Below are 15105 nucleotides of genomic sequence, written 5' to 3'. Positions count from 1 at the left end.
ACATTCTCAAGTTTATCCACTTCTCCATGGACATATCAGAGTCAGAGAGTTTGACACTCACTCACACACACACACACACACACAATTTTGTGTGCTGTGTTTTCAGCATGCATCTATACACAAACCTAAAACTTGTGTGTTTGTGCTGTGTTGATAACACCTACGTGAGTGTGAGACAGAAACAGAGGCTCCATATGGGGATATTTCTGTGTGTGTGTGTGTGTGTGTGTGTGTGTATAAGAGAGAGAGTGTGTTAGAGAGAGAGTCGATATAATAAGCAGCTTATGACCTGCCTTTCACAGAGGCCTGTTAACGCCTGTCTCTCTCAACCTCTCTGCAGCATCAACCTGAGATTAACTCACCCAAGCACGATTTAATAATGCCTATTGATAAAACGTCAACATATGCCTCTGCCATTAAACAGGCAGCCTCTGCTTGCTATTCTCCACATACTCCTCTGCCTGATCAGCTATATGACATATTGAAAGGCGGCTGCAAGATTTGTCAGGAAAAAGTATTAACAAGGAGAAGAAAAACATACATTTATGACACTTAGAGGTCATAAAACTTAGTCATAGTCATAGTCTTAGCAACTAAGAGGTGGAAAAGAGAAAGTATTTCACTGGTTATATTAGGTGCTGTTTTTTTTTTTTTTTACACTGAAACTGCTGCTGTGCAATGCCATACAACGCTGTGGGTCCTCATAACCATACAGGGAAAAAAGCATCGATCAAGGCCTCCTTTTTTAGATGGCAAATTACGGTTTCTTATAGTAAACACTTTTTATACGAATACATTATTCAGAATGAATAGATAATGTTTTCTAAACAGATACAAATTCAGATACGAATAAGTGGTGCACTATTTGTTATTTTTTAAGAAAGGTTCACAGGGCATCTGGTTTGAAAGAGTGATCAGACGTGAAACTCCCAGGACAAGACCATGTTTATGAATATATCTTATATAGAAGGCTAATATTTTGTGAATTCATACCAACTATATTAGTAAATACCTAAATACCACAGGCAGGTACAAATACAATAATAACTGCGCAAGTAGCAGATAAAGATACAGATAGTGATACTGTGTTACACCCTTAGTAGATATTTCATTTCAAGTTATGCACATAATCATTGCTATAGTTTAGTGTAAAGTCAAAGTCTTTACTGTAACATTAAATGGTTTTGTGACTTGGAGTATTTATGCTCTTAGTGCACAACTTTACACGCCCCCACAACACCCCCCCAACCACGTGTACTCAACCAACTTTTTCCCATTACCCCCTCCCTGCATGCTTCCTCATTATTATTGTTTATTATTTTATATTGCATATTATTTGTCGCACCATGTGCAACACAATGTGTTTGCTTGTGTTCGTGTGTGTGTGTGTGTGTGTAATGCTGGGGCAAGGGGTTGGGATGCACTTGAAGAAATGAGGAGCTCATGAGGTGATAGCAGCTTAAGTCTCCTTCTTGTGGATAATGCAATCACTTCTCACCTTCAATTACCAGATGAGAAATAGAGCTGTCTCACCCTCCTTCCACTATCCCACTATCCCTCGATTCCACTCTATACCTCTTTTATCCCATTTTATCCATCAGTGCTCCTTTCTCTCTCATGGAAGAGCTATCTATTCCATTGTGTACCAATTCTGAGAAAAAAACACAACAGACACACACACACACACACACACACTCACTGAAGTTACACACATCAGCTTGGAGCTAAAGCTGGTCAGTAATACCGCAGGCAAATAGTAAGATGCACTTTATCCTTTTACTTTTAATCTGCTCACAACAATACTCATCCCTTGTAATGCAATGGAAACTGTAGAAAAAAATATTCTGATCTGGTCCATGTTAATGTCGTTACATACATTATAATATATTTTATACACTGTCCTGTCATCTTGTATCTGAATTTAAATGACTTTAGTATTCAGTATGCAAATCCTCTTGGATATTAACACGACCATCATTTCATGATGCTACACAGTGAACATCTAGTCATCTCATCAGATATGTTTTATTTAATTCCAAGGCCGTATATACTGCACATAAAGTAGTGATCCTCAATAAGGCAGATACAATTTTCAGTTTACATTTAAACAATATTTTGGTGTAACACTTCTCATATACTGTATATTCAGTGGTATAATTTAAAATAAATAAATAAATAATGATGACAAAAGGATCATTTGGTCAAAATGTTTAGGGAGCATGAGTGTTGGTATAATTTAAGTGTACTTTTTAAGTGTAAAATGAAGTGGATAAATAGTTTATAATATACAGTCTAGGTACAGTGTTGTATTTTGTGTTTTGTGTTGTGCTGTGTGAACTCCTGACCTGGTAACCTTTAGTAAAGTGTAGCAGCTGGTTAATCCTGACACCAGCGCTGGCCACTAATCACATGAGCTGGGATGAGTCCAGCAGCTGCTGCACTGCATGCATTCAAACACACATGTGCACACAAACACACACACGCACACGCACACACACACGCATATCATGTGCGTATCAGCTTTTTTGCTGTCTTGTAAATGGTGAAACTATCAGAGTAAGACAGACATGAGTGAATGAGATCTGGTAGACACAGGAGAAGAGAACCATGCAGAGAAAGAAAAGCAAGAGGGACATAAGTGTGCTGTATTAAGCTTGTGTGTAGGCTGCCAGGCGGCCTCGAGCTTTCTCCAGATGATCTCCACATTAACGCTGGCCTCCGATAATTCTTAAGCCTCCTCCATTTCAGATCCAATAACGGATAAGGGAGCATTTCAGCATGATCAACTGCCAATCTGTTCCCTCACACCGCTACTTTACTCCCACTCAGGATTACTGGACACACACTCACAGCCACAAATGTGCACACTCGCCGGGATAACACAAGCTACTGTGAGGCACCTCTAAGGAGACTACACACATACACACACACACACACACACCATACAGTGTATGAGTACAGCATGACATCTCAGTGGGCTCTGCCTCCAAAAAAAGACTCACCTCATGGACATTTTCTCTAACTCCGATTCTGTGTCTCTCTCACACACACACACAAACACACACCAAAAAGACTCGCCTGAAGCTTCTCACCAAAATGACAGGAAAAGGGAGGGAGCAGGGAAAGCGTGCTGCTTTGCCCAGCTATGCACACAAGTGTGTTTTTTAGAGTGGCAGTCTGCAACACTGTGGTGAGCAGATAAGGCCTGTCCTCCTCTCTCAGTAAACAACCTTTTTGGCTAAGGGTGCCTGTGTGCAGCCTATAACGAGTGAAGGAGGAGAGCCACAGCTCCATTGGCATGGACACACGCCGGGGGCCGACACTAATCTTTGCTCTGCTATTTATCCGCCAGCCTGATAGCTTACTTATCAAAAAGCGCAAAAATGCAGAATCTCATCTGAGTGGGCGGTGTGGGTCTGACGGCAGGCTAATAGATATATCAGCAGCACAGGCATGAGGCTAAAACGGGCCTGGATAAGCGTGCGCGAGCTGTGGCTGATTGATTAGCATAGTCAGAAATGGCGATGGGTCGATGACAACCACGGATTATGGGTGCCGTGAAGCACACTGCAATTGCTCCCTCCTCTCAGAGGCGGAACGAAGCAGGGGCCTTGCTAAATTACAGCCCTGTCACCTGAACAGGCTTTATTTGGAGAATGTTAATGTATATAAACAATTAAGGAGAGAGAGGGGAGAGCAATAATAGGGATGAAAAGGGAAAAGTATAGAGGGAGAGGGTTAATGGGAGATGGGAAAAGAGAAGGGTACAGGATTGAGTGAAGCTTTTTGAAAACTAGAAAGCTCTGCCTCATGAACAGATTCACTGCTTAGTTCCTTTCCTCTGGTTGCTTTAAGTTTGGCCATTTTTCATAAAAAGGCAGCAAACCAAAACCTACAGCATTATGCATAATATTTTATAAATGTATTTATAGGTTACTGAATAATGATGCCAGAATAATGCCCTAAAATTAACCACATTATTAATCTACATCATCCATAAATCTTTACAGAAGCCTGCAGCATGGACAGGAACATGTACTGTAAGAGCGGGGCAAAATAACATTTTGTTAAAAGTGCACTTACTGCATTTTGTGTGTGTGTGTGTGTGTGTGTGTGTGAAGTGTTACCAGTGGACAGGCAACCATTTGCCGAACTCTCCTCAGCAACAGTCTACTCACTTATGACAAGGGTGGGCTACTTCTAAAGAGTAACCATGACAACATGCCACAGTGGTACTTTTGGAGGGTCCCAAAATTACCCATGTGTCCTTATTCTTCCCTGTCCGGACTCAGACATTCACACCACATTGTTTTACTCAGACATTCATGGGAATGGTTACGATTTGGGCGACAACTATTACTGTGAACAACTGTGTTATAGTGATTATTTATTGATAATTTATAATAATATGAGTTTGTCTTGAATTTAAGAGGGCACCTGAATTCACTACCACAACTATTCATGAGTGAACTGCTCATGAGGCACAGCTATAGTTCATCTCAATCTATTAATATGATTTAGGCTTCCATTTCTGCATTCCGGTGGTCAGCTGGTAAAGTTTGGGAGAGCTGAAGGTGGGATGGGGTAGGAAGAGGTTAGTTAGAAAAGAGGAACTTCGCACTCCCACCACCACCCATCTAAATCACTGTTAATAAAATTCAGCACTACAGAGAGAAAAAACGGGCCTCTTGAAATTGGCCACAAAAGGCAAATACACTCAACTATCACACACGAGCAAAACACATTCATGAGGTGCTGCTTACACATCCTCCCTGATGCTCAAAACAGAGAGAGAGAGAGAGAGAGAGAGAGAGAGGAAGAGAAAATGTGAAAATGTGAAAATATCTTGAATATTGCCAATTATAGTATTTCCTACTATAAGATTACAATAAACCATATATAAGATTATTAAACATATTATTAAACAGTGACTGAGCTCACTAATGCTCTTGTGGCTGAATGGGCAAATCCACATAGCCACGCTCCAAAATCTAGTGGAAAGCCTTCCCAAAAGAGTGGAAGTTTGTCTAACAGCAAAGGGACTAAATCTTATGAGTATGTGTACACATTATATTCCCCCAGTTACATTTAGAAACTCTGAGATGGCATGAAAATTCATCATTTTTTCTGTCTTTTCTGCTGCTGGGTTTGGAAATGTAATGTATTGCAGTGTGAGAGATATGAATGAAGGTAAGAGATGTATTATTCTTTAACTCGTAGATAGTTGGAAAATGCCAGTACCACCTCCAATTTCTGTTTGAAATGCAGCCGTAACTAAAAGCCCTAAAATAGAGATCAATTAAAACCGCACTGGACAAACAAAATTGACTGATGATCCACTCGTCACTCTCAGCAACAGAGCTTCCAGCGGTGCTAAAAACACATTCCCTCTGCAGAGCCGTGTGAGACAAATCTTCAAATAAAGCATAATCCCAATCAATCTTTAAGTATGCCTTATGTGTGAGTTTACTTTATATTCCGTCTGGGTCATCTGTCTGCACCTTGTGAGCACCGAAATCAGTAATTACTCTCTCAATTCTGCTGATATGACTGACAATAAGTGGAATGGAAGCTCCTCACAGTCAGTTTACCTGCTATTACACTTTTCGACCACTAGGAGTTCCTGTATAAGGACGGTCAGGTGTGTGCGGAAATATATACACATCCTCACGCATAAACAAAACTTGACGAATCCTATTCAGTGCATAGCAGAGTGCATACACACACGTTACACACAAAACTGTGGAATAAGATGCTCAACAAGCACATATAGGTGTGATGGTCAGGTGTCCACATACTTTTGGCCACATAGTGTGTATTCCAGGCTCTATCATAGTGTAGCTGTAACTGTAGTTTCATTTTGATTCAAAGGACAAGAAGTAAATGAGATTTATAATATATTTATAATAAAATATTATTTGTAGTATGTTAATAACATTGTTACTACAATGAAAAAAAACAGCATTTTATTCTGTCCAAACTGAGTCAACCCATTGTTTTGAATGTTAAAAAATAATTCTTGAATAATTTACCAGTCTAATCTTCTAGTCAGTATTATAATATAAGTGCATGATCAAACACAGTATACTGTGGAGCATGACAGGTAGTTGGAAGAAGGGAGTCAGCAATGTTATGAAACCTCGTTATATTATAACTGAAATGGTCCCCATGCCCAGCTCTGTGCCACTTTTGCCATCCCAAAAAAACAACAACAACAACAACAACAAAAAAACACAGTGTAAAATGAGCTTTACACTCATGAAAATATAAGCTGAATTGCTCCAGAAGATGCCAGCTCAAACCCAACTGGCACTTGTGTGAAGCAGGGTTCCGTGCATCAAATCAAAGCACTGATCTAGGTTGGATGTAAAAGCAGAGATGAAATTTGTACAACCACACAGAGAATGTGTGCAAAGTGCCTACTGTTGTGGGCTCAACTCACGGCAATTCATAAAAAAAAATACTAAATGAAAAAAAGAACCCATATTCAATCTTTCTCTCTTTATGCATGACAGTTAAATGTGGTGGGTCTCCCTGAATATGATACACTACAAAATAGAATATGATACATGTGCAAAAATAACTGGTTCTTAAAATAATTTTTTATTACATTTTAAATATGAAAAAGTCACATAACATTCTGTGGGTTGTGCACTATTTTTTACAGAAATGTTAAGTGAAGTAGTAAGCCTATAATTCCAGGCCTACTAATTATTGTGAGAATTCTGGGCCCTTAAAATGGGGTCATTGGTCAAAAAAGGCTGAGAACCCCTGCTGAAGGGCCAGCCTAGTGCATCAGAACCATATGCTGGCTTTAGCCCTCACTGCAGTTTCTCTCCATCTATCTCTCCACATCTCTCACTTTCTCTCTCTCTCTCTCTCACTCTCATTGTGGACATGCGCTGAGCCTGCAGGCTGTGCTTTACGTTGGCGCTTTTCTCTCTAAACGAAGATGAGCGTGCTGATATCCCGGGGCCAGCTCAGGGGGCCTCTATCTAACCCAAAATGATTTTTAGCACGCCGACTCAAGCACTTCCCAGAAGCAATGTCAACCCACTGCCACAGCACAGCCCGCCCCCCCTCCACACACACACACACACACACACACACACACACACACACACACATGCACACACACAGCTCTCTCTGTGAGGAGAGAGAAAAACCGAACAGACAGGAGGAAGTTAAAAAGCTTAGCAGCGAGGGTCAGCTTACGACACAGGGGCTTATCATTTTTCTGTCGCTCCCCCGCCGGCCAAAGAAGGGACTTCTTTTCTTCCCCCCACTCGTTTCTCTTCGTCGTTCAGGTGAAAAGATTACTACTTCCCTTGCTCTCTCTCCCACTCTCTCTCTCACACACACACGCTCTTCCCTCCTTTTCACATCTCAATGCCTTTTAAATGTCACTTATTTTACATGAGGTATTTTGCAGAGACGAGGAATCAGGAGCAATCAGAGCCATTATCCCTGTGGGGCAATGGCGGGTCCAGATGCATTACGACACCCTTCCTCTGGCTGGCCACTGCGTCACTGCGCCACTTCTCAGGGAATTAAGTGGTATTATGGGGAAAAGCAGTGGTGTTGCGAACAGCATGGGCAGTGGAGGTAGAGGGCTACTGTCCCTCTATCCTTAAAGGAAAAGAAAGCATAGGAAATCAGAACAAATATAGCATGCTGTGATAGATTTAAATATTTTAAAAAATAATAATAAAATAACACAATAAATATGTAATTGAAATTATTTGTTGTCCATCAAAAAGAAAGGCAGTTGACAGCTGTATTAGAAAAACATTAAATTTTTCAGTGAGCCTGTGCCCGCTGGCTGACTGAGCTGGAACCTGATGTAGTCTTTCGCTGTTGTAGTCCATCTGCCTCGTGTCTCAACGTGTTTTGCATTCTGAGATGCTTTTCTGCTTACCACGTTTGTAAAGAGTGGTTACTTGAGTTACCACAGCCTTCCTGTCAGCTCAATCCAGTCTGGCTGTTCTTCTCTGACCTCTCTCATCAACAATGCACCCACAGAACTGCTGCTGACTGGATGCTTTTTTATTTTTTGCACCATTCTGTATAAACCCTAGTGACTGTTGTGTGTGAAAATCCCAGGAGATCAGCAGTTTCTGAAATACTCAAGCCAAGCCCGTCTGTCACTCTAACATAAGCACAGATTTGGGAGAAGCCTTTTCATCAACCCTCTACTGACTTCCAACTCTTCTGCACACCTATTTATGAGCATTACTGAACAGACACACCAAACTCACCCCATGATTCTCACCTAGTCAATAAAAAAAACATCTGGGGCTCAATTAATCTTTTTGACCGGGGAAGTATTTTTGTTCTTGTTAAGTCACTGGTGCTTTTCCACATAATCACAGTTGTGGGTACTTCAGTATGTATAACTACAATGAAAATGAAATTTGCAGAGTAGTACACAAGGTTTTCGGAGAAACATGACAAAAACACTTGGGACAAAAGTGAAGTGTTTTTTTTTATTAGTATTATTATTATTTAACAGTAATTTGTTCCCTGCGGTTCACCCCCCTGGCCGTAACTGACCTTGTACACACCAAATAAACTAAAATGAAAGGGATATGATAGCAGTTAGACGTTATGACATGAAAGAATATTTAGGTTAGTTGTTGTGTTATGTTATTTCTGACTAAATGTGAACACACTCAAAATTTGTCTGTGAAAACGGTGATGGCTGTACAGTTGAATTTGGGTTTGAATCTATATAATCATGTAACTAACAGTGAGCTACTTCCATGTCAAATGAACAAATTGTAATGAACAAGGAAAATTGTCACATGCTTACAATGTGAACCTAGAAGTTTTGTTTCATTCAGTTTATTAAGTGTAAAGCAGTGGGCATTCATGCAGTCAGAACAAACACTGCCTGAGGATAGCTAAAGTTAGCTAATGATTGTTTACTTAGCAGTTAACTTCCACACTTATGAAATATTTGCTAGTAGAAACAGGGTTAAATATAGCCAGTGTCGTGAAATTAGCTGTAAAGCTTCAAACTAAAATGGTCTCAACTTCACATTTCATAATTCATGACTCAATTCATATGAAATGTTTATGGTGGTGAGGGTTAGGATAGTTAGCATTAATAACATGCAGTGTTAGCATTGTTCAAGAATAAGAAATCAAACAAAATCAAATACATCTCCTTCACCTGTTCAAATTAGTCAAAAACTCTCAGATCTACTCAGTAGGTCTACTCTTACATTTCTTTCTTGCTCTGCAACACACTTTCGTTATTAATTTCATTGTTGTTACTGAGTAATTACACAGTTCCACAGTAGTATCAGAATTATATTGAATTATAATGAATAGTAAGCTAGGAATCTAAGGGGTTAAACTGACAGAAATTTATTATTAAATGATAAGAACTTTAATGTAAACAATGTGGTGTACAGAAGCATTCTGAAATAAGACAATTCTTGTGTCAGCCTTTAAGTGTTTTTTATGTTTTCTGCCCCTTTAAGTAAGTGCTCCCCACAAAGACCTAATCAACGTGAAAGCCCTGGACAAAGCAGCAGTTCCAGGCACACTAAACCTCAGCCCTCTTTGGGGGGAAAGCAGGGCCATTTATTGCTGGTGAGAAACACACACACACCTTCATTCACCTCTACTTTTTTCCTTCTCATATCCTCTTTTCACACACAAACACACATATACACACACGCACACAAACACACTCTCAAAGCTTTAAACATTGCCATCAACAATGCCGTTAGACAAATGAAGCATAATGTGTCAAAAGGATTAGCTGTGAGCATCTAGTGCAGAGACCTCCATTTGAGCTGGAGGGCTTTTAGCAGTGTACTGATTCAGTAGCCTCATATTCTTATCAACTTGTCTAACATCCAATCTAGCACTCATTTCAGCATGACGCTCAATTAGAATATCATCATAGCATACATCTGAAGCACTGGGTTTTAGCCAGTCAAGTATAGCAGGAAATGACGGTGCTTTGATATCGTACTCTGACCCCATCCCTATCTCATTTCGTTTAAGACACTGCAGTTTTGAAATGCTCTCAAGTAATATTCTCAGCGACAAGACCATGCGAATTGGCTGGAAGGTTGCAACAGTGCTGCTATTACATGCTATCATGCAGCTTTTTTCTACTGACCCAAAAAAAAACACGGTCTAGGCAGAGATGCTAACATATTAGCAGAAGATGACACTGTTACATCGCGAAGTGTTGCAAGAACCCTTAACAATGCCTTGTCTTTTTTTTTTACTAGAACACAAAGTGAACCAATTCTGAGTCCTCTCTTCCCTAAATCTAAAGACTATGAAGGAGAGGCTTTGCTTTAAAGAGCTAGCCATTTTGTGAGATGCACCTACATTTCAATGTTGTCTACATTTGTCCACATTCATATTCACTTTCATTAGGTATGACACAAATAGTCAGATGGGACCAGTAAGGCTTGTAGCCACTGATTGTTATAAACCCACTGAATAGCAGCTTAGCTAAATAAAAGCTCAGAGGAAACACTGTAGTGGCATTTAAAAGGGTGACAGCATGAGATCTATAGGCTGTCTACACTCACAGTTTGATCCTGTAACATTTCCCAGCCATTCAGTATGTCTGAGTGCTGCTCTTCTATAGCTCAAGACCGCAGAAGGAGCAGCTTGAGACTCCACAGCTTCCCATTGTTTATGAAGGTAGAAATTAACTTTCTTACATAAGCAATACTGCAAGGGTTTGAGCATAATCCGCATATTTACTGAGTACAGTTATTAGCCTCAAAAAAAAAAAAAAAACATCTGATGAAAAGGCTTTTTATTAGCAGCAGGCGTAAGAGAAATAGAGGCCCGTTTTTAGGCTAATAACTGTACTCTGCAAATATGCGGATTATGCTCAAGCCCTTGCAGTATTGCTTATCTAAGTAAGGTAATTTCCACCTTCATAATTCCACCATGTAGCAGGAGGCGTCAAAGCCTTCCAGTAGCTGAGCCGAGCCTTTCAGCAGTCGCTTGTGCACAGGCATTGAGGGCACTGCAGGGCAGAACAGACACACACACACACACACACACACACACACACACAGAGCAAAGTTTAACCTCTCCCACTCAAAGTCAAGCTATTATTCAGTAGTACGAAAAGACTTATCTCCTACCATCCGAGAGTACAATGCAAAGGCTCTTTGGTCCAGAGTCTATTGTAAGTTCTTCGTTCTTCTTTCTCAAAGGAGAAAGCTATTGTATCTCAGTAAGCTACGGGCACAGAGGTGGCAGGAATGTGCAAGAATTGGTTTGTGACTGTGTGGTGCCACAATGGTGAAAGAGAAAGAGAGAGAGAGAAAGAGAGAGGGAGAGAGAGAGAGGGAGAGAGAGAAGGCAAGGATAAAGTTGGTCAGATATTGTATATGAATAAATGTTAGTTCACAATGTCAACTACTACAAGCAGTCGAAGGATGCAAACATTGAGTGTATGTTTCTCTCTCTCTCTCTCTCTGTGTATGTGTGTGTGTGTGTGTGTGTGTGTGTGTACATGCAAGTTCATGTATCTCAACCTTCATATGAACAAGCATTGCTTGTGGGTGGTGTAATTCAACTAATAAGCTACTTTCTTAATAGTTCATTAAAGCGATTTAAGACACAGAGGTCAGTTGAGAACTACAGCTGGGAGAAGGCTCTCGCTGGCAACCACGGCCCAAAATAGAAGCCTTGAGGATGGGTAGAGCATGCCATGGCTGGGTAGCTTGTGCTTAGAGCAACCTTGCTACTTGAGCAGCTCTGACATCTTTATGAACAAGTGTGAGGGGGATAGGGCAACCTTCCAGTGCTGCCCACTACTATGTGGCACACCAGCAGTACAAACAACTGAGGCAAGAAATAGGAATAAAGCAGCTCCAATCTTTACAAAGATGAAGTTAATGGAAGGAAATAATATCACATATCACCTGTCATACACCCCTGGGCTGTCTCTTAGACTAAATTATCTCTAAACAGATCACATGCTGTGATCTCAGTGAAAACCAAAGGCTACATGATCCAGAAGTCTGAGTTCAAATGCAAGAACTGTTGGTATTCCATTCTGTGTCAAAAACTAGCTCCACATTTACCACTGCAGAAGTCATTATTTAAATTTGAGCAATTATTTTTAGCTCAACATATAGCCTATACTATATACAATCTTAAATGTGTGTGTGTATATGTATGTATGTATGTATGTATGTATATATAGATACATACATACATACGTACATACAGTATATATGTATACATGTATGTACTACATATACACTAAAATAGTGTATACCTACGTATATACTAGATACACACAAACTGTACAAACCACGCACCCAAGCATTTAGAGCACACTTTAGTTTTCAGCTAAATGGGCAAAACAAGTGACCTTGGAATGTAGAATCATAGTTGGTGCTAAGGTGCTAAGCGTGCCAGTTCTAGCTGCCTAACAGCACTAAGTGTGCCAGCTCTGGCTGCCTGGTTTTTCACGCACAGTTGTTTCTAGTGTTTACAGAGTATGCGAGAATTGCAAAAAGTACAAATGACACAGCTTGTAGAGAACTGTGCAAGCAAACAGACAGGCCACAATCACAAATTATATCCTGATTCAGTACTGAGGTGCAGAATGGGTTACAACAGATAAAGACCATGTCAGGTGAAGAACAAGAAAGCGGGCAAAGCCAATGAGGAGTGAGTAGTGGGTAAAAGTCATCTGGGTCAACAAATCCAGATTCGCTCTCTGTCATGCCGATATGGATGGATCGCAGTTTGGAGCAAGCAATATAATATGGTCCATAGAGTCACACTGTTTGGTGTGAACAGTACAGATCTGTCATAAGGCATTACTGACTATCATGAAAGGCTCATTACTTACGTGGCCTGCGTAGTCTCAGGATCTGAACATTATTGGCATGAGGTGGAAAGGACTGTATAAACATCACAATAACTGCAATGGCAGGCTTTTCTATGTGATACAACTTTCCTGCACAGCACATCCAGTTCATTCCTGACAAATTCATGTTGTTCTGAAAACCCAAGATCAAAATTATGACACTTCATAGGTTACATGTTATCTCTACTGCTTCCAATAAAAAAAAAATATTGAATGGGAAAATACGTGTGTCGATATACACTTGCCTGAGAAATACAATCTGACAACCACCGTATTGTTTTTTTCCCCTCATAACTAGTGGAATTAAAACAGTTCTTATTAGTGGACCAAGATTTTTGAACTTCACAGGTAAACTTTAAGTCAAAAACACAGATTGCTCACTGACTAAAATAAAAGTCATATCTATTCTCAAACCTAACGCAGACCCAGCAGCAGACTTGCACTGAAACACAGATTTTTGAGGAAATATTTCATTAGCTATATAGATGAATGCAGGCCTCACTGGCGGTTGCTAAAATATTCACTCAGTATCGCAAGCTCTTGATCTAAATGAATGCTGTAATCTACACGTGCACATACATATACACAAACACATTCAACACCAGCTGCCATCTTCACACACTAAAACACTACATGCACAGACTGCGGTCGCAATCAGCAACGTATGAGTAATGATACAAAACACACAGCGCAAATGAAAAAAGCGCTGACTGTCTGTAATTAAGGGTAATTATGTACCTTGCCTTAATTAGGCTGAGTAATAGGGCCATGTTCTTGCCAAGTAAAACAGGCTTTCAGAGCGCAAACAAAGGCAGCAGCTAAGTGGCAGGTAGGACCGGGGAAGGGCCTGCACTCGGAAAGCAGCTCCACAATCAGCATCGCATCCAGCAAAATAGCAACAAAAGCAGCACAAGCCACACGTCATCTGCCCATGCTGTTTCTCCCGCTTAGATTAATGAGCAAGGAATACATTTTACCCCTCTGTAACCCTCACTAAACTTTGCGATCCAATGTGGCTTTAGTTGAACCAGGCAGTCAATGAATATTTACATATAGAGCAGTGTGTGTGAGTGTGTGTTTAAGTAAAGTAATGAGAGCTCCATCTCCTCCAGAGAGAGCATCATCTCACTAACCCTGGTGAGCAGTAGACGTCTATGTACCGTGATGGACAGCAGCCATTGTTTGACGGGGATGGGGTGGGGGGGGTTATAGGCTGGTATCTCCAGGCGACGAGTTGCCGTGGCACTCTTGTCGCCGTGACACCAATGGACTGAAATGAAGAGAGCTCATCCCTCCCACTCAATTACTGACCCTGACAGCTTGCCATTGTCTGCGCGGCTCTATCATTAACGTCACTTATGAACTAGCACGGCATTTATAGAACAACCGGCTTAGCCAGCCACTCTCCACCACCCTCACACACACACACACACACACACACACATACACACATGCACTCTTACTTTCAACCCGACCCAAACCCCCCACCCCCAGCACAAACACTACTTTCTCTCCCATAAACACATGCTCATGCAATACACACACACTTACTTTCAGCCCTTCATGCACACACTCAAATACCACCCCCCATCCATATGCACATAATCACTCTTAATCTATGCCACAAACACTGCACAAATATATAAACACAGACCCACACTGACAGGAAGTGCGTTACGAATCCGAAAGGGCATATGACAAAATATAATGCAGTGGCATGTGCTATTGCAGGTTTAATATCGCACAAAGGCAGGAAAAAAAAAGATGCAGATAAGCAGAGGCATTGCTGCCTGAAAGAGACAGAAAGAGAGGGTGAGAAACATATCATACAGTCATTTTTTACCAATGTGATTGAAACAGGGTGAAGGCTGTGGCAGCTCTAGCCATTGCACTGTTTGCATTCATTCTGGCAAACAGACTAAATAAATACACCATCATCTGTGGGCCAGCAGTGCGATTAGAATGTCAAGATAAGCGAGGACACATGGCAGCCATTCACAAGTGCGAGAATGAAACCAGAGACGCCAACAATCTCCCCAATGTCACTCGTTTTTACTCTCTCTCTCTAACCTCCAACACACACACACACACACACCAGTTGTCAGTCATTCTTCTGGCCCGCTGCACAATGACTGTGAATGTGCAGAGATATGATGATAGGTACTGCTAACACTGCGCTTTGATGGACAGGGCCACTGAGCCCCACACCTTTCCCAAACACTGCAAAT

General features: G+C 40.9%; 1 protein-coding gene across 1 annotated transcript in view; it reads right to left on the bottom strand.

Annotated features, from left to right (window-relative positions):
- camkmt (calmodulin-lysine N-methyltransferase) overlaps positions 1-15105 on the bottom strand; it is a 93263-nt gene that overhangs the window by 27660 nt on the left and 50498 nt on the right. The gene's annotated exons all lie outside the window — the stretch shown is intronic.

This window comes from Pangasianodon hypophthalmus, chromosome 3, assembly GCF_027358585.1.
Source record: "Pangasianodon hypophthalmus isolate fPanHyp1 chromosome 3, fPanHyp1.pri, whole genome shotgun sequence".
Classification (NCBI taxonomy): domain Eukaryota; kingdom Metazoa; phylum Chordata; class Actinopteri; order Siluriformes; family Pangasiidae; genus Pangasianodon; species Pangasianodon hypophthalmus.
Note: the sequence above shows the minus strand (reverse complement) of the source record. Positions and strands in the feature narration are given on the sequence as shown.